This window comes from Vulpes vulpes, chromosome 11, assembly GCF_048418805.1.
Source record: "Vulpes vulpes isolate BD-2025 chromosome 11, VulVul3, whole genome shotgun sequence".
In the NCBI taxonomy this organism is placed as follows: domain Eukaryota; kingdom Metazoa; phylum Chordata; class Mammalia; order Carnivora; family Canidae; genus Vulpes; species Vulpes vulpes.
Window position 1 is genome coordinate 31,515,843 of NC_132790.1, and position 24,686 is coordinate 31,540,528.

The 24,686-nt window shown below is 37.7% G+C and overlaps 1 protein-coding gene across 2 annotated transcripts in view; it reads right to left on the minus strand.

Annotated features, from left to right (window-relative positions):
• Window positions 1-24,686, minus strand: part of TENM4 (teneurin transmembrane protein 4) — a 2,793,707-nt gene that overhangs the window by 1,705,029 nt on the left and 1,063,992 nt on the right. For both annotated transcript variants that reach the window (XM_072726015.1, XM_072726027.1), the window contains exon 4: window positions 1,198-1,251. The gene's annotated coding sequence lies outside the window, so the exon portion shown is untranslated. The remainder of the gene's footprint in view (window positions 1-1,197; window positions 1,252-24,686) is intronic.

Sequence of the window (24,686 nt, forward strand, 5' to 3'; positions counted from 1 at the left end):
AATTGCTGTATTTTCTTTCCATCTAATTTCCATTATAAATTGAGGTCATATCTAACAGATATTTTTTTTTATTTTTTTTTAAATTTTTATTTATTTATGATAGTCACACACAGAGAGAGAGAGGCAGAGACATAGGTAGAGGGAGAAGCAGGCTCCATGCACCGGGAGCCCGACATGGGATTTGATCCTGGGTCTCCAGGATCGTGCCCTGGGCCAAAGGCAGGCGCTAAACCGCTGTGCCACCCAGGGATCCCCTAATAGATATTTTCTAATAGTGCTTTTTCACTTGCCTCAATACTTTCTATTAGGATAATTTTGACAGCTACATAATACTCCATTATGTGGCTATGTCACAAGTTAGTTTGCAAGCCTTAATTATTGGATAGTAGGGTTTTTCCCCAATGTTCCATTATTATAAGCAATGACTCAGTAAGCATTTTTTAATATAAATGTTAGTATTTGTTTTTGATGAGTCCCTTAAAAGAGATTATCCCCAATTGAAACAGATCAACAGGCATAAATATTTTAAAGACTTTACTTACATATTTCTCTATTAGTTTAAAGAAAAGTCATTTAGTTTGCACTAGAAAAGCAATTTAAAACCAGAGACAATAAGCCCAATAAGCCAACGTACTTAAAGGCTCTTCCTAGAATCCAAATTCTACCAGAGAAGCTGGCACTCACTGGAGTTATACCTTATTTTGGTCCTGTGAGGTCCCTTTTTAAATTTCCCAGTTCTAGAACTGATTTCAAAGCATGTGTTGTGTCAAACCATTTGTTTCTACTCAGTAAGAGGATTCCATGTCATTTCCCTGCAAAATGGGTAGGAAGGGTCCTGAAACCCTGTAGTGTCCTGGTTCCCTTTCCTACAGCAAGTGGACAAATTCCTGAGTGATAATCACGATCCAGCTATGTTTTCCTACCATCTCACCTTTTCTTGACAATTCCTAACCAGCTCAAATAAATTGTCTATGTATTTTCTATATGTGTACACTGCCACATTTTGCTGACCAATTTGAGCCCAAGGGACCAAAACAGCAATTGCTTTACCCATGTGATTGTTTGTGGGAGTCTGATCAAGGAAGACATCAGGGTAGGACCTAGCACACTCTGAAGACAGATTGGTTAAATTGAGGTTCTCCACAAGGTTGTTGGCCCTAACATGTGGGTGCTCATGGCAGCTCACCAGGGGCTTACCTCACTCAGCCTTGCCTTCTCAGTCCAATCAGTCCAGTGAAAGTGCTGATTTATCTAAGAAAGGGGAGCAGAATGAGAAGAATGTAACACGAAAATAAAATCTGTAACATAAGCATCAGGTAAGTTCAATTCTTTCAGCACGAATCAAGAATCTCTATAATTCAGAAAAAGAACAAAAATGCAGTAAGAGAAAATAATGTTCTTATCAAGTGATTCAAACACCACCTATAAAATCTAGACCCATGTTGAGCCTAGCCTTCAGAAACGACCTGGCAAGATGAAACAAGAGTCATTTTAGAGTCATTTAATCTCTCTAACTTCAATTTTCTGAAAGCAAAGAGGCGCAGTAGTATCAGACCTCATTAGCTCAGGGAGGGGTCTAGCAAATGAATCCAGTATAATTACAAAATGCTTCTGAAATAGCAAGCGAAAAACATGTGTATGTTCTTCTATGATTTGACTTCTCCAAAGGTATCGCCCCTATGTTAATAAGCAACTTTAATTCACACTGATATGGAGGTGATGAGTCTAATCCTAAATCTGTAATCACAAACTTTGGCATGAGCATTTTCCTCAGCATGAAAGAATACTGAAAACATTCTGATGCAGTAAGATTTATACATTTTAAAAAAATTGTAATAAAGAAGCCTTCTTTGGACTATGTTTATTTTCTTTTCAAAGAAATGCATAATTAATCATGATTGATACATTCTGTTATTATTCCCCATGAATGGATTAAGAGTACAAAGCAGTTTCAGTAGAAACCCTATGATTCTTCTAAAATTCAAGAACTCTGTATCTTCAAATCGTTCTAACTATTATGACTTACAATCATGGGTTTTATTTTAATATCCCAAGAACGTCAAATAACAAGATACACATTCACATTCACAAAGGTCAAGGTGAAAAATCTTCTCATTTATATGTTTAAACTATCAGTGTAAACATTTTTACTCAAATATATACAAACCTAACACTGCATTAATATCTTCAATATCATTGTTTCTCCATTCTTCATGTAACATTTCAATAGAAGACATTTTATGGTTTTATATGTTATGAGACACATGGAATGTCAGTATTAGAAATCAGTCTTCTTTAAGATCATAAGAGAAGATAAATTGGTACAAAACTTCCACTAGAAAAAGAAAGATTCTTAGATTTTCAAAGGACACTATTCTAGTCACATTCCATCCATGTTGGCATTTTATCCACACCTCCAATGTAAGAATCCTAACTAAAAAAGCTGATCACTAATAAATAATGTGCTTTAGGGAGAGTCTTGAACTTAATATATTTGTCAGATAATTTCCTTTACAGGTTCCAATTAACATTGACATATAGTCACCAAGCAAACTTTAAACGTGTCATTTCAAATTTATTCATCACAACCACTGATCATTCTTATACTTTTGTCCTTATTTCTCTTAAACCAGGACTAAAATTGATACTTTTTGAGACATACTCAGAATGCCCTGCACTTAATTCTGTCATAGCATTTTTCATGTAATATAATGGTTGATGATTTAGTATGTGCATGAAGGAGGTGACCACAGCTGAGTCACTGATAAGACAAAAACTATTAACAGGTATGCTCACAATTAACCCCGCCTCTATTAAAAACAAACAAACAGGGATCCCTGGGTGGCGCAGCGGTTTGGCGCCTGCCTTTGGCCCGGGGCGCGATCCTGGAGACCCGGGATCGAGTCCCACGTCAGGCTCCCGGTGCATGGAGCCTGCTTCTCCCTCTGACTGTGTCTCTGCCTCTCTCTCTCTCTCACTGTGTGCATATCATAAATAAATAAAAATTAAAAAAAAAAAAAACAAACAAACAAAAAACAAACAAAACCCCCCACAATGGGACTTTGCTCACATAGATTGTCCCTTGTCATTTCTAGACAGTTCCACCTCATTTGAATATAGTTCTTCTCACTTCTACCCTTCTGTGAAGCAGAATTCAGGTAACCGATGGAGAACACTAGAACTAGAAAGGAAGAGAAGGAGATGGGGTTTGGAAGGATGAAGCCAAGAGAGTTGATTCTCAAGAGGAAAACAGAAGAGGAAAAGCATGTCAAAGATTGTGCACAGCTTGGGGGTAATGCAGCAAACTGAAGGGTAAGTCATCACAAAAGGTCAGAAAAGGCTAAATAAGAGAGGGAGTGAGAAAGAGGAGAAAAAGCTAATTAATTAGGTATTTGGCTAGTTTCTGGATTGATAAGAAATCTGAGGGATTATTAAGTAAATGGAGCTTAAGAGCAGGAGAGAAAACAATTTTATGAAGCTTAGGGACCATGTCCTCCAATCCTCTTCACTGGTCTTTGAGAGAGATGAATGGTAACTGAAGTTTCTTAGGATATTAATTGACTTTCTGAATAGCAAAACACCTTAGACTACATCAACATTTCTTTAATTTTTAACGGTAATACAGTGACTTATGCACCCTGGTCACCCCACATAGTGTCTGGGACACATTGTATTTCTGATAAGAGTTCATTAAAAGAAATTAATATCTGAATAAGTAGAATATTATATGGTTAATTTTTTCACTAGTGGAAGAAATTACAATATGGGAATTTAACATATATATAAAATATTTAATACCTCATCATGCATCCACAGTGACTTCATTAATCTTTCTTGAACCAAGGATAAAACCTGCACTAAAAAAGATAATTAAAGGAACAAACTATAGGTCTTACACCAGAATGAAGGCCAAAATAAATAAATAAATAAATAAATAAATAAATAAATAAATAAATAAAATATCAAGATTTAAGTTAGACAAAATGAAAGTTTCATTTATTTAATAAAAAAATTAAGTTGGAAGCAAATTGTCAGATACTAAAGATGAAAAGAGTGTCTTGAGGAGGCTTGAGTTGGTAGGTGAAAGGAAGAAATCTGAAAAGCAACCACACTGTTCTTAATAGTGAGAAGCCCAGGGTCTACAGAAGTACAGAAGGAAGAACATTCATTGTGTTTGGGTGCCAGGAATTAGGACTGTCTTTATAGAACTCACACTTCCAAGATGAGCAATAGTTCATCAGGCAGGGAGGAAGGCCTGCCTGGCAGAGAAAACTACATATGCACAAGCATGGTGGTGGGGGTGAGGAGGGGAAGGTGTGAATAGGCAATGCTACATTTGAAAATTTCAAGAAGACTCTGTGTTTAGAAAGTGTGGAGCTAAGTGTCTGGGATGGGTGTTGCGAGGTGCTAGGATGAGGATGAATGTCAGCTTCGAAGAAGAAATGTCATGAATGTTATGATTAATAAATGAATAAGTGAATGCTATGATTAATTAGAAAACTACTTTTCCTGAAGATGAGAGAGACATAACACACACACACACACACACACACACACACACATTTGTTTATTTACCTTAAGATAGAGAATGTCTGTAACATTACAGAAAGATGAGCCTGCAGCAGGCAAATTGATGAAAATGAATTCAGTGTGGGTATTGTGCCAGAGTCCATGTGAAAAATGGAAGGCAACTAGTGAGGAGTTGGGTTTGAAAGGCATTTCTGGAATCAAGATTGACAGCATGTGAAAGGTGAAGGCAAGAGAGAAATTGAGCAAGACACAGGGATTTGTGGTTCCAGAGACTGAGTGGACGATGGTTGTGTCATGAACCAAGATGGGTTGTGTAGGAAGAAAAGTCCTGGCAGGAAAGATAATATATTCTGTCTTGAACATGTTGCATTTGAAGTATTTTTAAGGTGTCTCAAGATTTCAGCCATAAATAATAGTCTTTGCACTAGGAAGATAGCCTGGATTTGTTGATATAGATAAGTGTGAGCCTTATGGACATAAGACAAGGAAAGAAAAGCCAATGTGAAAATCCTGATCTAGGGTGGTTGGTAGAACAGTGTTCAAGACAAAGGGAAAATAACCACTAGGGAAGGATTCTATAAGTAAGAGGAAAACCAAGATACTTTGGGGATCTGGGATTCTGAATTTAAGATAAAAGAAATTCAAGAAAAATGAAGATTTTTGTCCTCTGTAACAAAATCAGGGTGTGAGAATTTAGGATTTGGATTTAGAAGACTTCAGATTCTTCCTTCTGAAGACTATCAAGGGATATTGATAAGCTCCACACTAAAGAATATATGAGAATATTAAAATATAATATTCAGAGCTAACAAAGTAGTTCTTCTGAATTATAAATTATTGTATAAATATTTGCTCTAAAACTATACATTTTGAATTAATAGAAATATATTTCTCTTCCTCCTTCCCTCCCTCCCTTCATTTCTTTCTTCCTTCCTCCCTCCCCTCCTCTGCCTTCCCATCTCCTCCCCTCCCCCCACCTCCCTCCCTCCCTCCTCCCTTCCTTCCTTCCTTTCCTCCTTCCTTCCTTCCTTCCTTCATTCATTCCTTCCTTCCTTCCTTCCCTCCTTCCAATTGGCACAGGATACCATAGCAATTATTTCCATGAACACTGCTGGGAAATGAGACCATTATATTCACATTTGATGAGTTTGGAACCAAATCCCAGAGGGAATATATCAATTAATTCTAACTCTGGGAACCGGCTTCCAGGAGGTGACGGTAAAGTTGAAAGGATAACTGGGCTTTTAGCATATAGAGAAAATGTGCTATGAACATAGTAGATACTCAGTAAAAGCCTGTGCACTGAAGATTATCTGCAGTAAGATTACATTTTTAGCAGGTGAATGCAATCTCAAGTTTCTATATTCTTGCTTAAAGATTTAAAACAGCTGCTCTGGACATGCACATCCTTTGTTCTATGAGCTTTGTACGTAAATGATGACCCAAATCAATGAAAGATTTAATCCAAACTGATGCAAATGCAAATGCCCTAGTTTCAGACAGCTGCAATGGTTATTTTAGTACATCTGGGAAACAGCTGTCGAGCCTCATCTTTACAGTGGTTTTTGTTTAACTTCAAATGAGTGTCAAGACTAAAGGAATGTAGGTGATTAGAAGGTGGTAAACATTTTGGGAATACACAGGAAATTCTGAGCATTTTTTTTTTCTCTGAGAGCTAAATAGCCCTTCTCTCACAGAGCTGGCATAACAGAATGTTCTCATGGATAACCTTACCCCATCCAAGCTCCGAGGGCATCTAGACTGGCTGGAGGGCGTAGCTAGTTTAATGATTCCAAAAGCACTCTTCTCCTGTGATTACACAGAACCAGTAATGGGATAGTCATTTTCAAGGCCAAGGGTAAGTGATTACTCACTGGGACACAGAGGTTATGACAGGACAGACCAAAGCTGATGTGGACAGTAAGAGGCAAGATGCAGAGCTTGACCTTCTGCTGCAAGGAAGACTTTGCATCTGAGCCAGACAGCTGACGAGATGCCTTCTCCTTGGGATTCATACCACAGCAATAGGCTAATAGATTTATGCCATAAAAGCACTGACCTTTGTGGGCAGAAACATTTTCTCACAGGAAAGAAAAAGGAGCAATACGCCCATGTGTGCTATAGTTTTGGCAGTGACTGACAGCCCGGACTGGCTCCAGTATCCAAGAAGCGTATGTGCAGGCTTTTGCATTGTTACCCTTTGATTAACTTCTGACATACTTTGCAACATAAAACTCTTAGAGGGAAATTGCTCTGTAATGCTGGCTGTAACACCTCGAAACATTGCCAATGAGAGCTAAAATATACTCAAAAGCAGCTTGGCCTAAAACCAGGTGTATATGTATGAGTGCAGGTGTATATGTATGTGTACGCAGGGGTATACACACACACTTGTCTGTACGTGTGCGTATGCCTGCATATGTGGAGAGGTGACAAATGTGGGTCTTTACATTTTCTACCTCATGATGCTATTATTCAAGTGCAATATTGAGAAAAAGCTTCAAACATGTTACAGGCATATTGCACATGGAGAGACTTAAGGAAGGCCAGCATGAAAATAAATAATGCATGAAGTCAGAGGCCTGAAGCAAATGTTAACTAATTTCAAAATGGGTCGAAATCACAACAATTAAGTCTCTGACATGTGAAGTCATTTTTTTCTCCCTAAAATATTAACCAACTTGCTTCACTTCTTCTAGATTGATTTGTAGAGCATGAAAGGTCATTTTGGAGGCAGAGGGGGAATTTGGCTTCTACAAGCCATCCATAATGAGAGCCAATAAATTAGGTAAAGCTCCTGTTTACCTAAGCTGAAATATTGATGTCCAAGCCCACATTGAATGCAAATCTCTACATTAATCATTTTTCTCCAGTCGGGAAATTCAGACCATGGTAACACATGCTTTGATAGACCTATACATCATAGTTACAGCAACATTAGACAGTGCCTCAGCGACAGAATACAAATATATTGCATTGGATTTCCTTCATTTTCCCCAGCCTGACTTTTATTTGTGTCTGCAAACTCTGCACCGGGTATGTGAAGTTTTGACATGGGTTTGGACAGTATTTTTGGCTCAGGAAATAACTGACGATTGGTAACAAGAATTTTTTGTCACTTACCTGCCAAGCAAATCTGAGGAGGCTCACATCTAGTTCCTCCAGCACAAACTTTGGCAATCAAGCTCCCCAGGTCATCTTCTCCTAGATACACACTGATATCCCTTGTGCTTCTCAAAGTACAATCTCTGAAACTTCTGCTTTTGGGTCTTTGGGTGTTTGCTGGGAAATGCAGTTCGTAGGCCCCCTACTAAATATATTCAATCAGATTCCCTTAGTGGGGCCAGGAAATCTGTTTTGTGGGATCCCAGCTGTTTGTTATGAACTGTTGTTGGTAATTGCTATAGGCAGCCATCAGCTTTAGGCTCCTAAAGACCACTCTGATCTTGCCACTTTTCTATTTAGGGCCATTGCATACCTGAATATGTCCTAAATCTCTATCCAGTTTTATACTTAGCTCATCCTCTTCTACTCATCTACAGGCTCTACTCAGACAATCTCATCCCATGCTAAGTTTCCTATGGTCTCCATTTGCAGAAAACTCCCAAACCACTATATCCAACAGTGGTGGTTTCCCTGAGCTCAGATGTATATATGAAAATGGCTGCTGGACTTCTCCACTGGGCAATTTAAAGTCAATATGACCCAAACTGAACTATGCTTCTCTCCATGCCACCATCCATCCAGATAGAAAACCTGGTATTCTCATTGATCCTTCTGTCTCCCCTTTATTTTCATCAAGCAAGTCATCAAATGAATGGCCTCACCATGACTCCTTCTCCTCTAGCCCTGCCCAACATTCTGGCCTTCATCCCTTCTCACTTGCACCACTGGCCTCTAACTATTCTGTATTCTCTCATGAACCACTAAAATCAATCTTACACGTGGTGGCGAAGTAGTTTTCACAAAAATAAATCTGAGTCACATGCTTTCTTAAAACCATATCTCTTCATAAAATCTAGTTGCCTGGCATGACATACCTACACTTTCCCATCTTGACCCTACCTAATTTCCACCAATCCTCACCCTTAAGCTGTGTTTTCAATACCACAGTTGGTGGTAACTCCATACACACCAACCTTTTTCAAACATTTGTATTATATCTCCTATTTTCTTTCTGCCTAGAATGTCCTTTGACCTCAACTGTTTCCACCTAGAAATAATTATTTGATAATGATAATGATTGTTAAAAATTTTATTTTATAATAATATTTTCTAACTCTGAGGACTTATTCTATGTGAAGTATTGAGTTAAAGATTCTTTTAGGGGGAGTGTCTGGGAGACTCAGTCAGTTAAGTGGCTAACTCTTGGTTTTGGCTCAGGTCATCATCTCAGGGTCATGATCTCAAGGTTGTGGGATTGAGCTCCATATATGGCTCTGTGCTCAAGGGCAGAGTCTGCTAAAGTTTCTTTCTCCCTCTTCCTCTGCCCCTTCCCCTACTTCCACTCTAAATAATAAATAAATAAAATCTCTAAGCAAATTTAAAAAATAGATTCTTTTTGGTTCTCACAAGGTCATAATGTGGTCACTCCCATTAGCAGTCTTTTTAACAAAACTTTGTTCAGGTCACTGTTTTCTCAAGGTTTTCTTTAATCTCTAGTCCAATTTTTTTGACTGCTTATTATCACCAATATTCCTTGTGCTTATTTCAATGCTAATAAAATGCTTAACCTCCTATACTGACATAATGTGGTGTTATTCTCTCTTAATCAGTAAATTACCTGCTCCAGAAAAACAGAGTATATATCTTATTCAGCTCCATTTTCGAAGCATATGGTCCCAACCTGGCATAACCAATGTTTCCTTAACTCAAGAGATCTGATATACTATTATGGAGACTATCACTGAGTGTCTCTTCTCAGCATATATACTGTGTGATCACATATATATTATGTGATCTAACACCTTGAACTTTGTTTTAAGGATTTTATTTATTTATTCATGAAAGACACACACACACACAGAGGCAGAGACACAGGCTGAGGGAGAAGCAGGCTCCCCATAAGGAGCTCAATGTGGGACTTGATACCGGACCCTGGAATCACGCCCTGGGTCAAAGGCAGATGGTCAACCACTGGGCCACCCAGGCTTCCCTAACATCTTGAACTTTAAGGGGAGGAAGCATGGCCATGTTCAAGTTTATATCCCTCTTCAGTGGCTAGTACTGTATCTTTTATATAATCAATATTCAAAAGTACTAGTAGAAATTTAACTGCTACTCTCTACATTTAAGGGATATTAAACTGAGGTTTGGCTCTGCTAAATTTTAGAAATACATAGTACACAGAGTCACTGTTACAAGCAAAATCATTAGGCACACTAGTCGTATTTAAACAGCATGATGTCAGAATAGATATTCATTAGACTTAATGGATTTGTGTGTGTCAGACAGAACAGATGTAAGAAGTTATGATAGAGTGCAAAATGAAAATAGAAACAGATTCCTGTGGTGAAAAAAGGGAAAATGTTATCTTGTGGGACAGAAACCTCAAGAATGGAGGGACTCCATGGCTTGCACTATATGTTCAAAAGTTGCTCAATAATCATGCTTTTTTTTTACATTATATGTGTAGGATTTTTAGAATAATATAACAGTAATAAGCCATTGTTCTACTTATTGAATGCATACTCTGGCTAGGTGTTTCATGTAGCTCAACACATTTTAGGTATGCATGATCTCTGATTTTACAAATGAGAACACTGAGGCTCAGAAGCATTTGGTACTTTCTCAAGGTTATGTCTTACTAGATTTGCATATAATATTCTGTGTACTCACTCATTTAATAAACACATGCTGAACAGTACATGTGCCAGACATGGTTGTAGGAACTAAACATATAAAGATAAATGAATACTTTAAGGAATTCACAGTCTTGTTGTGGAGTCATAGATAATAACACATAAAAAATAGCATGTTGGGGAGCCTTGGGTAACTCAGTGGTTGAGGGTCTCCCTTTGGCTCAGGGCGTGACCCCAGGGTCCTGGGGTGCCTGTGTCTCTGCCTCTCTCTCTCTGTTCTCATGAATAAATAAATTTAAAAAAGAATCTTAAATATACAGAGGGTCAGCTCCACTGAGATAGTTAACCTGTGGGAACAATGATGGAGGCTGTGAAAACCTGTGACACTGATATCTAATTCAGCATGGGGTGAAAAAACATGTAAGGCATCATGGAATACTTCCTGATAAGCCACAAAATGTCTGACTTTATGAGGGAAGAATCTTATCTGAAATGGAGGGAAGAGCACATACAGTTGACCCAGAAACTGGCCCCAGCTCGCCTTTCTCATCCCTGCTTTTACCAGAATATGTGTGATAAACATCACAGACCATCTTGATTTTGCCCACTTTCAAAGTAGACACCTTGAGAGATGACAATGAGTAGACCACTTGACTTAGAGTGCTGCTATCCAAGGTGCTTAGTGAAGATGGAAGTGTGTATCATGGAGGGGTGCTGAAAGTTTGGCCTATAAAGATGCAAATGGTGCCTTTTTGTGATTGTACAGGATACAACCGAGTGGTGTCAATGACAGTCCCTGTTCCAGGCAGTGTGCTCTGGAATTGTATCTGACTTATTCCTCACAATGATTCTACAGATTAGGTTTGCTTGCTTTCATTGTATGGATAAGGAGATTTATACCTAAGGAGTTTAAATAACTGTCCAAAAATGATACACAGAACAAATAAAAGGGCCAGGGTTTAAACCAAAATATCTATGGCTTCAAAATTCTTGCTTTGTATATTCAGGAATCAGGAATTATATATATATGTGTGTGTGTATATATATATATATATATATACACACACACACACACACACACAAACACAATAATATACACCATTTCACTCCTTGGGCAAGCTCTCTTCAAGCTTTAGAGAAAAGTACTTTCTTCTCCCAGTCCAGTCCTTAGGGAACAAGACAACCTGCTGCTTCTGCATCAGCTTCTTGATGAGTAGCAGCCTCTGTGGGCTCTATCTCCTTCCATTTTTCTGCTTCTTCCTGATTTGACTTCATTTTTTACCCTCACTTCCCCCACAATCCAGCTAGAAAAGGATCATCCCTTTGACGACATCTGCTAGTAAATTTGTTCTTATTAGCTTGCCAACTTGTGTCTATTAAACTGTCCCAGTATTAATCTAGGTCACAGAAGACCAATAGAAACTCCCTATTGATGTAATATTTCTTAAGTACCGTATGTTACCAGGTTTACAGGAGCTCAAGCAGAGCCACTAATGGGAACTATGAGCTCTGAGTAATGAAATAAATACGAAAAATGACTCTAGTAAGAAGTGTGGGCTTCCTTTGAACATACATCTGTCTCATTTGTAGGACTGTGGGGTTGTTAAGCCTAATTTTATGGCCAGTGTCATGTAAAACTTGTCTGTCTTTGCTGTATCCTTAGCCACAAAGTCTCCCCCTTTCACTTTAGTTTAATTCCAGATTTGGGTTGAAATCCCAAAAGTGGTAGGTTTCTGCTCTGAGCACACCATGCATTAATCTACCACACACCAGAGTCCATTAATTTTGAATAGTGCTATCAATTATACTACGTGACAGGGAGATAACTATGTTATCACCTTTGCAGAAGTATCTTTCTTAGGAAATCTATGCAGCTTCATCAAGACTCTAATGCTGATGGATAACTCTCTCCTCAAAAATCACAACCTGATTGCATTTTTCTTTCATGGGATCTTAAAAATGCAAGTAAATAGAAAACTTCTGAGGCTTATAATATCTATCCACATAGACAATGAATAAGCTTAACATTATTCTTCTTCTAATAATAATAATAAGATTGTTGGGATGTTTGGGTGGCTCAGCAGTTGAGCATCTGCCTTTGGCTCAGGTAGTGATCCCAGGGTCACAATAAAATTTAAAAATAATAAATAAATAAGATTGTTTCTGCTTACTCTGGACCCTTTAAATAAGTGTAAAAGTCCTCAGAAAGACAATGTTAGCACTTGGACTTGGACTTGTGAGTTTCCCCAGGTTTATCTATTAGGTGCCACTGTGAAGTGACTCTTATTTTTTTATTCTTTTGGGTTTTTTTTTGTTATTAATTAATTTATTATTTCTGTAAGAGAGAGAGAGAAAGAGTATGAAAGTGCAGTGGGGAGGGGCAGAGAACAAGGGAGAGAGAAACTCAAGCAGACTCCATGTTGATCTCACAACCCTGAGGTCAGACCTGAGCCAAAACTTAGAGTCAGACACTTAACCAACTGTGCCACCCAGGTGCCCCATGACTCCCTCCCCCATTTGGGTCTCTCCTATCCTATTCTCTCCTATTCTCCTATTCCCTCTTTAGACTTCGCATATTGGCAAAGTGGTGTTCTTCCTGGCCTTTCTTCAGGACAACTTCTGATTTGTGTTCTTCTCTTAAAAACTCCAATAGAAAAGAACAAGTCCACTTCTGTGGTAAATTTCACTCTCTTAAATGATTTCCCTCAAATCAGGACAATAGAAATATTAGTAAGCAACTCCAAACTCTTCCATGGCTTCCCAATCAGCTCCAAATAAAATATAATCTCTTTGCCAACTATATGGTACAAGCCCACTGTACCATATAGTTGAACTTATTGCTTATTAATTTGTGCAATAAGCACGTGTTGGGTCCCACCCCATGCCAGCCACTTTTTTAGGTTACTACTGACAAGATGGAAGTATCCTATGGCCCCTAGACTTAATAAAAGAGAAGGAAAATAGCAATGAGCAAATACATGTGCAATACGATTCAACTGCAGGTAACAAAGTAGGATCCAGAAACCAAAGTGGGGTAAATGTTGGGCAATGAGAAGAAGAAAGGAAGGCCAGAGCTGCCCCAGGTATGCCAGTCAGGAAAGACACCTGAAGAGGTTATGTTGGAGCAGAGATCAAAGTATCTAATGAAAACTTTTTAGACCTTGTCAATGTCAAGTACTCAGAATATGAGGTTGGATAGCATTTGGCAATTTTAGGGGAGATAATAAAGCCAAAATATTTAGGGCAGAGAGACAAAATTAGCTGGACAGGGGCTAGATCAGGCAGGCCCAGAAGCAAAAAGAAACCACGGACTAATCTGAACTGTTCTGATACATCTCCAGGTCTGAGGGCAGACAGAGCGGAAGGTTTCTTCAGTCCCTAATGACTGACAATGGGTCTCAACTTTGCGAGGGAATCATTCTACTTGCATGTCAATAAAAATGGATTTTCATGTCCTCTCAATATTTCTTTAGGCTGAAGCAAATAAAATGTATGTTTTAGAAGAACATTTAGAAATTTAGACTTTGGAAATTTTCTTTCCAAAGACAAAGAACACCACAGAGTACTTGGTCCCATTTCCTCTTGCAAATTATATATATTTGTATGTGTGTGTAAATTTGTATATAATGTTTATTTTTAATTATATATGTATGTAGTTCATAAAATATATGTACGCAAATACCACAAAATTATACAGTATAATATTAAGAGTAATTTTATGTATGGTCGTGTTAAGGATGGTATTATTCTACTATTTTATTATTTTTATTTTATTTCCCAAATTTCCACAATAAATATGGATGCCTTTAATAATTAAAAAGATCCAAAACTGAAGGCCTTTTTAAAATTGCCCTAATTTGCAGATACTTAGGAAAATGTGGGGGAGATGTATTATTTAGAATTGTTAATCATCCATGTTTGGATCACATACCTACTAATTAAAAGTATGATGCTGGACATGTTGCTTAACTTCTCAGAGTCTCAGTTTTATCATTTGATAATGTGTAGGATTACTATGAAAAGTAAATTTTAAAAACTGAAAGCAATGAATCTACAGAAATATCTTAACCATACTCTTTTAGGGGTCAGAATCATACCTCCTAAATTGGTGTCCTGAGACCAATTCAAATATGTGTGTGTGGAGGGTTCCTATCATACAACCAAGTAATTCTGACACCAGCAGGGTGTCCCCAGAATTCAACTCAATGCAACTTAATTCCAATACTATCTACCAGGAGAGCATCAGATTCCCCCAGTTAAGGGTTTAGTTCTACAGGACTGCCTTTACTTCAGAAACCAGTCAGAAGCTCATGTTAACTGCATTTCTGCATCTCAACTGGCTATAAATCAGAGAGTCTCAGGACCTCCTCCTCAGGTTCAATTTGTAACAGCTCACAGAACTTAGAAAAATATTTTACTTTCTAGATTTCCGGTTTATTATAAAAGGATATAACTCAGGAAGAGAAGAATAGGGCAAAGTATGGGCAAAGGATGCAGAGCTTCCATGCCCTCAGCAAGTGTGCCACTCTTCCCAATCTTCACATATTCCCCAACCTGGAAGCTCTCTGAACCCTGTCCTTTCAGGGTTTATGGAGGCTTCACTGCATAGCCATGATTGATTAAATCATGGGTTATTGATAACTAATTCAACTTTCAGCCCCACACCCACTTCCTGGAGGTCAGGGGATAAGACTAAAAATTCCATGTAATCTGGAGTTTGGCTCATTGGCAACTAGCTCCCATTCCTAGGGGGTTTCCACAAGTCACTTTATTAATATAACAAAGGACACTTTCATTGCTCTCAACAGGAAATTCCAAGGGTTTCTGGAGATGCGAGCCAGAATAGGGGCAGAGACCAAAAATATATATTTCTTATAATAAATCACCATATCACAGGTGTATGCACGTGGTATCTTGCGGAGTTTTATATGGAGTAACTTTAGAAATCCATATAGAATCCTTAGAAAATAAAGTTACTAGACCCCTCAACTTCTGGAACATGCTTGTTATATGCCTATAAAATTGTGAAATTTAAACTTGAACACAAATTCCAACCAGGCTTGATTAGCACCTAACTAAATTCATTCCCAAATCAGGTAGCATTTTAGGAATCCTATCATTTGTTGTCTTAAATGCACTTCCAATATGGTATGCTGGAAAGGTGTTGGTCTTCAAATTCAGAGTTTGAAGCATCTGAGATAGTGGCATATAATAGGTACTCAAAAAATGACCACTACTCTTGTAATGATTATTACTATAATTATTTTAGAACACTTAATATATTTTGTATTTGTAACCACAGCTCCCTGACCCTGTTCAAACACATTTGTGTGTGTGTGTGTGTGTGTGTGTGTGTGTGTGTGTGTTTTTATCTCTAGAGAGAGCATTCATCTTTGTTAAACGGCATTTTGTGAGAATTAAGTAGTCTTATTGCAGCCTGTTAAAATCTCTTTAGATCTGATTCAGTCAGAAACTATATGCATTCTCTTTCCAAATTCTCGTCACTCTTGCATTTGATGAACTGTCTACTAGAACTTTGGCAAAGCCACAGATAAAAATGTTGACTGCAGTAAATTTGAAGGCAGAGCCATGTGTTCTGCATATCCCCCACTATGAGGAAGAATTGGGACTGTTTTCAGCAGTGTACACCTGTACCGTTTGAAAAATGGCAGACTGAAATCGTTTTAATTGGTTAATTTTAACCTTGGGTCAATGCATTTATCTGAAGTCCATTTAAATTTATAGGATGTAAGGCCACTTGAAAATTGTCATTAGTTGTCATTTTTTAAGAGACAAACTGAATCACAAATTTAACCTGGAAATTTCTTGATACATCTGAGCAGTATAATTAATGAAAATCAGCTAATGTTTTAAAATTTACTCTGTCCTAGGCTCTAAGACAGGTCCTAAAGAAGTTTACAGTCTAATGAAGCAAGCAGATATATAAACATAATATTCCTATATATGTTGTCAATGCTATAACAGAGGCATTCACAAGTGTTTCTAAAGCATCACAACCACATTTCTTGCCACAAAATTATAAAAGTTTTAGAACTGGAAAATACTAGATTATCAAATCCAATCTCTTCATCATACTGATGGAAAAACTAATTGAGAGAGTAGAAGCAATTTATCCAAGTTTACACAGTTAATTTGTGGATCAGAACTCAGATGTCTAAGTGCCAATTCTGTGTTGCTTCTCTTCTCCTCTCCCCCACTGACCATATTCTCCCAAATCAATAAATGTATGCGGTAATCAAATATCCTGTCTGAGGATGTATTTTCATAATCTAGGGAAGATATAGATGCAGAAGAAATAGAAAATTTGTATGTGTATCCTATTGAATTTTTACCCAAGAATATACCTAAAAAATTAACACACATGCTCATGCACAATTGAATTCCCTTAAATTCCAATAGTAGCTTGTCATTATTTGTTTGTTTGGGTGTTTTTCCTCCTCAGTGGAGTGTAGGAAAATACAATAACAACACCTTGTTAATTGAGGATTCAGGCTTGTTAGTTTTTAATTAATTCATTTTACAAATGTTTATTGGCCTTTTACTATACAAAAAGTCCTTTGTAAAATAAAATATAAAGTAGTTATGGTAGCACCCCTTAAGGAAGTCTGTTTGTCTTGGCAGTACTCTGTTCTTTGGGTTGCAAAGAGCCTAATGAAATGTATTATAAAGTGTAATGAAAGCAGAAAAGTCCAGATTCTCACTCTTACCAAGAACACACAGGCTACTGTCACTGATCTAGGGTATCTGTTCTACCATAAATTAGAAGATCCAGTAAATATTTAGTGGATCTTGTTAACTGAGAAGAATTGAGACATGTGATTCAAGAGATATTTTCTCATTTGGTTCTCCCAACTACTCTGAAGAATTGATATTTTCATTACTCCCTAGTTGTTCTAGATAAAACCCTGAGGTTTATAGATACTGATTAACTTGTCTCAGGTTACACATCAAATAAACGGAGAAGCTTGAATTTGAATGCAAGTCTGCATGACTAGAAAGCCTAAGCTCTTTCCACAGTATTTCTGGAATCAAAGTGTGGTGAGAGCCATGAGTGTGTCCAGTCCTGGGACAAATGGGTAAGAGGAGCTTGGAAAGAGTCAGTTCATTGCTGAACTCAATAATTTGCCTTTGTTAGAGGTGAAACTTATGCTTTAAAAACAGTTTTCTATAAATTAACATACAAATGCACACACATGTACATACACATACACACACAAATATATAATCCTCAGTGTATCTAAGTGTAAAATTCTGTACTTCATCTGTGAAATTCTACACTTGGTCTTTCAAAGCTATTATTTGCCATTACTGTTAATGATGATTATTTTTCACTTTCTGAAGCTCCAATTCTATATTTATAATATGAGCAGTTACATGCAAAATAGTTTACTGTGAATTTCAATTTTTTTCCCAATGTGGATGGTACTAGCAACGAGTTTATCTCCCCTTAAGCACATTTCTCTCTGGTCATGCCAAATTGCCTTAGCTACTTGGTCTTACCAATGGTGTAACACTTGCCAGAAGCTTCCACAGGGAAATTAGGTAGCTCTAAGAAGCTCCAGATCTCTTAGCCCCAAGTTTCCTCAAAATAACCTGGACCATTTCCAAACTCTTCAGTTCCACCTCACTGGTCCCTGGATAAGTTGTACAAGATTTTTGAATGACCTCAATCTACCCTAATTTGAAATCACCACAGGTAACAGAAGGAAAAGCTGAAAGGGGATTGTTCCCACACAGATCCTCTAGAAAGTGCTGCAGGCCCAGTATGGAGGGCCTCATTCTTCTACATGGCTTTTGTTTTTTATTTTATTTTATTTTATTTTATTTTATTTTATTTTATTTTATTTTATTTTAATTTTACTATTATAATTATTTTTTACTTACTGAATGGCTTCTTTCCTTATGATGACAAGGAAATTTCTGAAGAGAAGAGGCATCCCCCGGGCTTTCTATTAGATGTCAGAAATGAAAAAGCAGGGGACAGCCTCCCAATCCCTCTTTCATTTACTTTTCTAAAAGTAAATTTGCAGTATAGACAGAAGACTGAAATAGTAAGGGCTTCAGTTAATTATGCAGTGTTATGTAGTAGGGATAAAACAATAAATCAGATCAAAAGTGTTCTTCACTCAGGAAATCTGTAGTTAGTCATGAATGAGGTCATTTCAATAAAGTGAGATATGTATCAGGAACAAAAGTACCAAGAGAACTGAGATAGGGTACCAAACCCAGATCCACAGGGCTAGGGGAAAGTTTTAACTTTTGAGACCCATGTCTACTCATCCTCAGAGGTCATATATTTTATTTTTAATCTAATAGGCACTTATAATATTTTTGCTATACCCATCACACACCATTATAAATACTTTATAAATATTAACTAATTTAACCTTCATATTGACCTTACAAGATAGGTACTACCATCAACAGCCCCATTTGATGGACAAGGAAACTGAGGCACAGGTATTTTGAGTACCTTGCCTGAAGTCACACGACTAGGAAGTGACAGAGATGGAATTTGAACCCAGAGGATATGCTCTTACCGCTAAAACAAATACCTCTTGGGAAGGAGTGAGGAATAATATTCATTCCATGGCCTGGTTTGCAAGAAAATAAGGACACCAAGAAACTCCTGGGGCCAGGAATATGCCATAATAAGTCCTGTGTAAAGTTCCTGCTAGGATACTACAACAGCCCATCCATATGTCACTTTGTGGCTTAGCCTAGCACCATCTTGGTAAGTGCCAATCTCTAAAGAAGGGAACATGTAAATAATCTTTTCCCACCTAAAAAAAAAGCAATGTTTTGCAGATAGTAGTTTTCTCACCACACTTCTCCACATGCATAGAGAGACTGATGACAAAGACATCTTAGTCTTAACAGTCTTGCCTGTTAGACAGGCAAGTCCAAAACTACCCTCACACTGCCAGCCTTACAGAGGAAACAAGAGAACAGTTGGTCAAATCAGAGACAAGATATCCTCTTTATTGCTACCATCCATAATCCAAAAAATAACTGGACTTCCCAATAACCAGAAAACTCAGAACAGAGAGTGGGGAAGAGAAAAATGCATCAATTTCATGGACAAGAAAATATCAAAATTGCAGACAGGGCTCTGCATGCTCTCAGAGCAAACTAGCATGTGGCTATGTCTCTGCATCTATGGGGAACCAATCAGACCCTATGGATAGCTCTGTAGTTAATCAATGGGCTCTCTTGGTACTATGCCTGTTTCATCAGGAACACTCAAAATATGCTTCTCCTTTTCATTAGCAATAACAGCCCTTGAGTACTGGCTCATCTTCCTTAGAAGGTTTGTGATCTTGTATATGTCATTTAACCTAGCTGAACTTTCACTGTTATCCATTAAAACGAGTGTAAAGAAGTGAAATAATTTATCATTCTGACAACCAGAATTTCTATTAGGAAGAGAACGGTTTTACAGAAAAACACCTTGATAAGTTCTGGTATTAGCTGATTGTCACCACAGCTTCAGGGAAGAAGGATAGGATGTTATGTGGGAAATCTAAACTTGAAACAGAGGAGGAGATCAAAAGAACCTAGAAGACAAAAAGGGGAAGAAAAGCAACAGAAGACCCTAATGGGGAGTTGCTAAGGTCAACTGGGGTTAAAGATGTATGAAACTCCACAGTGCATTAACTAAGGGCATCATAAGAGCAAAATTTCTTAATATTCTATTCTAAGTTGGTTACATTGCAGGATATAAACCCTTCTCTGTTTTATATACATCTTAAGGACAGTCTAAAAGACTTATACAGGGATCCCTGGGTGGTGCAGTGGTTTGGCGCTTGCCTTTGGCCCAGGGCGCGATCCTGGAGACCCGGGATCGAATCCCACATCGGGCTCCCGGTGCATGGAGCCTGCTTCTCCCTCTGCCTATGTCTCTGCCTCTCTCTCTCTCTCTGTGACTATCATAAAAAAAATAAATAAAATAAAATAAAAGACTTATACATGTTTATTAGGAGTGTTGATTTTTTTTTAGAAGATTTTATTTGAGAGAGCTAGAGAGAGTGCATGAGCAGGGTTTGTGGGGGAGGAGCAGGGGCAGAGGAAGAGGGAGAAGCAGACTCTCTGCTGAGTAGGAAGCCCAACACAGGCCTGATACTGGGACCCTGGGATCGTGACCAGAGCCTAAGAAAGATGCTGAACCAACTGAGGCATCAAGATGTCCCAGGAGTGTTACTTTTAGAGAAGTGGAAGAACCAGAGTTCTAAGTGTAGGTCAACAAAGACGACTCAGGACAGACCAGGTACCCTGCCACGTGAGTGGCCATGAAAAGAGATCTTTTAATATATTTAGGGAAGCACTCTATGTCCACAGTCACAGGTAGGTGGTGAGGAGAGGAAATTCAATGTTATGTAGATTTTGAGAAATAAGGAACATCCTGAGAGCTGGTTACTCAAGCATAATCACATTAATTTGGCAAGCAAATAACCATGCATCACATTACCTGGCCCTTATTAAGCGACCCCCCCATAACCCTCTCCCTCCATTATTTGTATTTGGTTGGTATTATATACAGCCTTTAATCAAAATGTTCTCGTTTTACTTTGGAGTACATATTTTTACATTGTAGTCCAGCCCACATCATTCCAAAGGAGAAATATTAGCTAGTCTGTTCCAACTGCAGGATCTTTCAATCTCTAGAATGCACTTTTTCCCCCTTTTAAGCCATATCACCCCAGTGAATATTCATCTGTGTAAAAGTGATTCATTATCACCTTTCATTTTTACCATCAACTGTCTTACTGTTCATTACCATCCAGAGGCTGGTTTCTCATTTTTGTCCTTGAATCCACAATTTTTATTTCCTCTGCAGACTACTTTTCGCATCTCCTTTTACAGTTTCTGTCTTCCCCCATAACCATCCCTCTGTGTCCCGTGATCATGCTGAGCGGCAGTCACTAAATTATTGGGTATTCTCTGCAACTTCCCAGCATCAATGATTTTCTGCTATATAATCTGCTCGCTCTTTTCAGTCAGCTATATATTGGGAAGGATATATGGGTATTACCACTCACAAAGCTCAAAATGCGAGGGAGCTTACTCAGACTAGCGTCTTTGGCTGATTTAGAGATCAACTTCCTGTTTATTATCAACTATTATCTGTGTGGATTTTTTTCTTTCAATCCTCTTTGTCTTTCTGTCTCTAGTTCTGCACGATCATGTTGCTTAGCTTCCTGGGCCATTGCAATGGCACTCTTCCATCACTAATGCCATTCTTTACTGTCGATACCTGGATTTAAGATCCTCTGCAGCTCTCTCTTCTCTTTTTTTTTAATAAACTCTTTTTGGTTAGCTCCCACTACACATGAAAACAATCTCAGGTATCCTGGATTTTCTTAGGGATCTTCCCTGAAATATTCACCTTGGCCATATAGCATCTCTCTCTGGCCCTCCCGCTTCCCAATCTCTCTCCTCTCCTTTACTCCTCCTTTCTCTTACTCCCTCCTCCTCTCTTTCCCTCTGAATTAAAGATTGATTAATAATATTCTTTAATTCAGATATATTATCAATTAATATCATCAGTCCATGAAAATCCCCTCCTTTATTTTATATACTGGGGTTTTTTTTTTTTCCATTTCACAATGTCTTATTCTTATTTATTTGGATGTATTCACGTAGCCATTTCTGCTATAATGCTTGTTTTGAAATTATGAATTTGTTCCAATGACATTGACATAGAGAACAGTTTAAGCATAACACAAATTTCTCTTTATGCATAATTCTGTCCAGGAGAAACACCAGGTGAATATAGAAAACTGTACCCCACAGACTGGAACATTGTAGGAATATACAGCACACACACACATACACACACACACACACATACACACACACACTGGAGCCCTGAAGGGATACACAAAACGCACACACACACACACACACACACACACACAGAGCTACTTCAATTCACCACATGTTATGAACCATCCACACTTGCACTCGCATTACATACAGTTTTCTATGTGATATTGAAGCCTCATTCCACCACTTCACAGTAGTTCACAAGCTGCAACGCTCCCTGTGCCCATTTTCCCAAGAAAAAATTCTGGTTTTTTCAACACAAAGTTGTAATGGGTATGTACTTTAGTATATATGGACCTTTTCCAACTTTAACATTGTGCAGTTGTGCTACAGTTTTTATTAGATGCCAGGTAACATTAACATTTTGCTACTACCTTGTAAAACCCCCTTCCAGATCTGAACATTTTATTTGAACTACAGATCCAAAAGTAGAATACCTAGGTTATAGAGTCAGCAAATTTTACTCTTTACTTTTCCTAAAGAGTGTGAGCTTGCTCTCAAGAATGCATATGCTGGGGGCACCTGGGTGGCTCAGTAGATTAAGTGTTTTGGCTCAGGTCATGATCTTGCAGTTGTGGATCAAGCCCCATGTTGGGCTCTGTGCTCAGTGCAGTCTGCTTCAGATTCTTTCTCCTTCTCTCTCCCACTCACTCACTCACTCTCTCTCAAACGAATAAATAAAATCCTAAAAAAGAAATGAATGCATAGGCTGGTCTACCATCTCCAAAACAATGCATTAGGATGCTTAAATCTCTACTTGGCACTGAGATTCAAAGTGTTCTGAATTTTGTCTACCTATTGTATATTTTCTCTGCCATTTCTTCTTAGTCTACTGATCACTTCAGAGCATTTGTGATCCTTTCAACTGTCATTCTCCTCAGTCTCAATCCACAGTGGTAGCCCTGGCATTCATATTCCCTACTCCTTGATCCATATCCATTCCATGGTTACACTTATTTTTACTAGCATCTTCCTCTACTTTCTCAATAAGTATCCCACAAGTATCACCAAGACCCAACTGCCTGTCTGCTAGTTCAGTACAGACTCTCATATCTAATTCCTCCATTTTATTCATTCATTTCTCTAAAAGCAAAACTTGGACACTAATGTATGCCTAAATACCTGTTGAGGCTCCTCTCACATATCACCTCTTCTGTGAAGACTTCTTTGACTACCCTATCTAAAGTGGACATAATTCCTTTCTTCCACAAAACTTAACATGCATTCACTACTGTTATTGTTGTTTTTAACCTCTTTGTTTTGTTAATATCTGTTTTTTATACATTTTTCTTTCTAAGGGGATCCTGAGCTACTTGAGGTTAGGGCATTTGTCTTATTTATCTTGATTTCTCCCACCTTTAGTAGGCTTTCAAAAACTCTCCCTTGAGTGATTAAATGAGCAAAAAAAAAAAAAAAAAAAAAAAAAGAATAAATCAAATGTTATTTTATATCAAGTGTCCTTAAGTAATCAAAGTTTGTAATAATGCCCAATGTGCTAGTTATAATTTAAAACTCTTTATTAACATAGAACAAAAAAATAAGATGAGATAATTTTTAATTAAAAAAACTGTATCTGAAAACCAATTCACAAAGGAGATTGCTTGATTATTTGTCACTTTTTTTTTCCCTTAGAAAAGGATGTTTTATTAATTAGCCTCTCTGGTCTATAACACTTTTCTATAGCTATCATACTGTGTATCAGTAATGCTGGGATCTGCTAAAATGAAATATAATTGATAATGAATTCAGTAGCAAATTCTCACATCATTCTCAAGTAAATTCCAGTTGACTCAATCCATCCTTTCTTTTCCTATGATCTTTTAGATTATTTTTTATTAAACTTTAACATAGGAGTTAGTAAGGATTACAGTTCTGCATTATTTTTGCAGGAACATAAGCTACTATAAAAGAGTGTGTGTGCATTGCGGGGGTAAGGTGTAAATAGAGTGGCCAACCATCCCAATTTGCCCAGGACTGTTTTGGTTGTAGCATTAAAAGTCCCATACCCCAGAAATTGCTTTCCAGGCAAATTAAGATGTTTGGTCATCTTAGCTGTAAATCTTCTCCACTTATTTGCAGCTTCTTAACCAGGCATTCAAGACTTTCTATTATCTAACAGTGACCTTCTTTTCTGACTTTTTTTTAGCAATCCCTCCTACAGTCTACTTTCCAGAAAAACTGAACTTTAGCTTGTTCTTTACGCATGAATTGGCTTCTTTGCCTGCAGTGCTATAAGTCTAAATTCTACCTATTTGTCAAGGACTAGTTAAAATGTTGTTTCTTCTACCACGTGTGCTTTTGTAGCCAAAGGTTCTTCCTACTCTGAAAATGGCTTGTGATCCATTCCTGCTTTGCATTACAGGGTCTCATACATGTCTTATCTCTTTGGTCCAAAGAAGGAATCAATGTTAAACATAGGACTGCAAAGTGTAGTTCAGATTATGTCCATAAAATCTAGCATTTAGATTAAGTATGATTAATTACATATTGATACTTTCTTGTAATCTT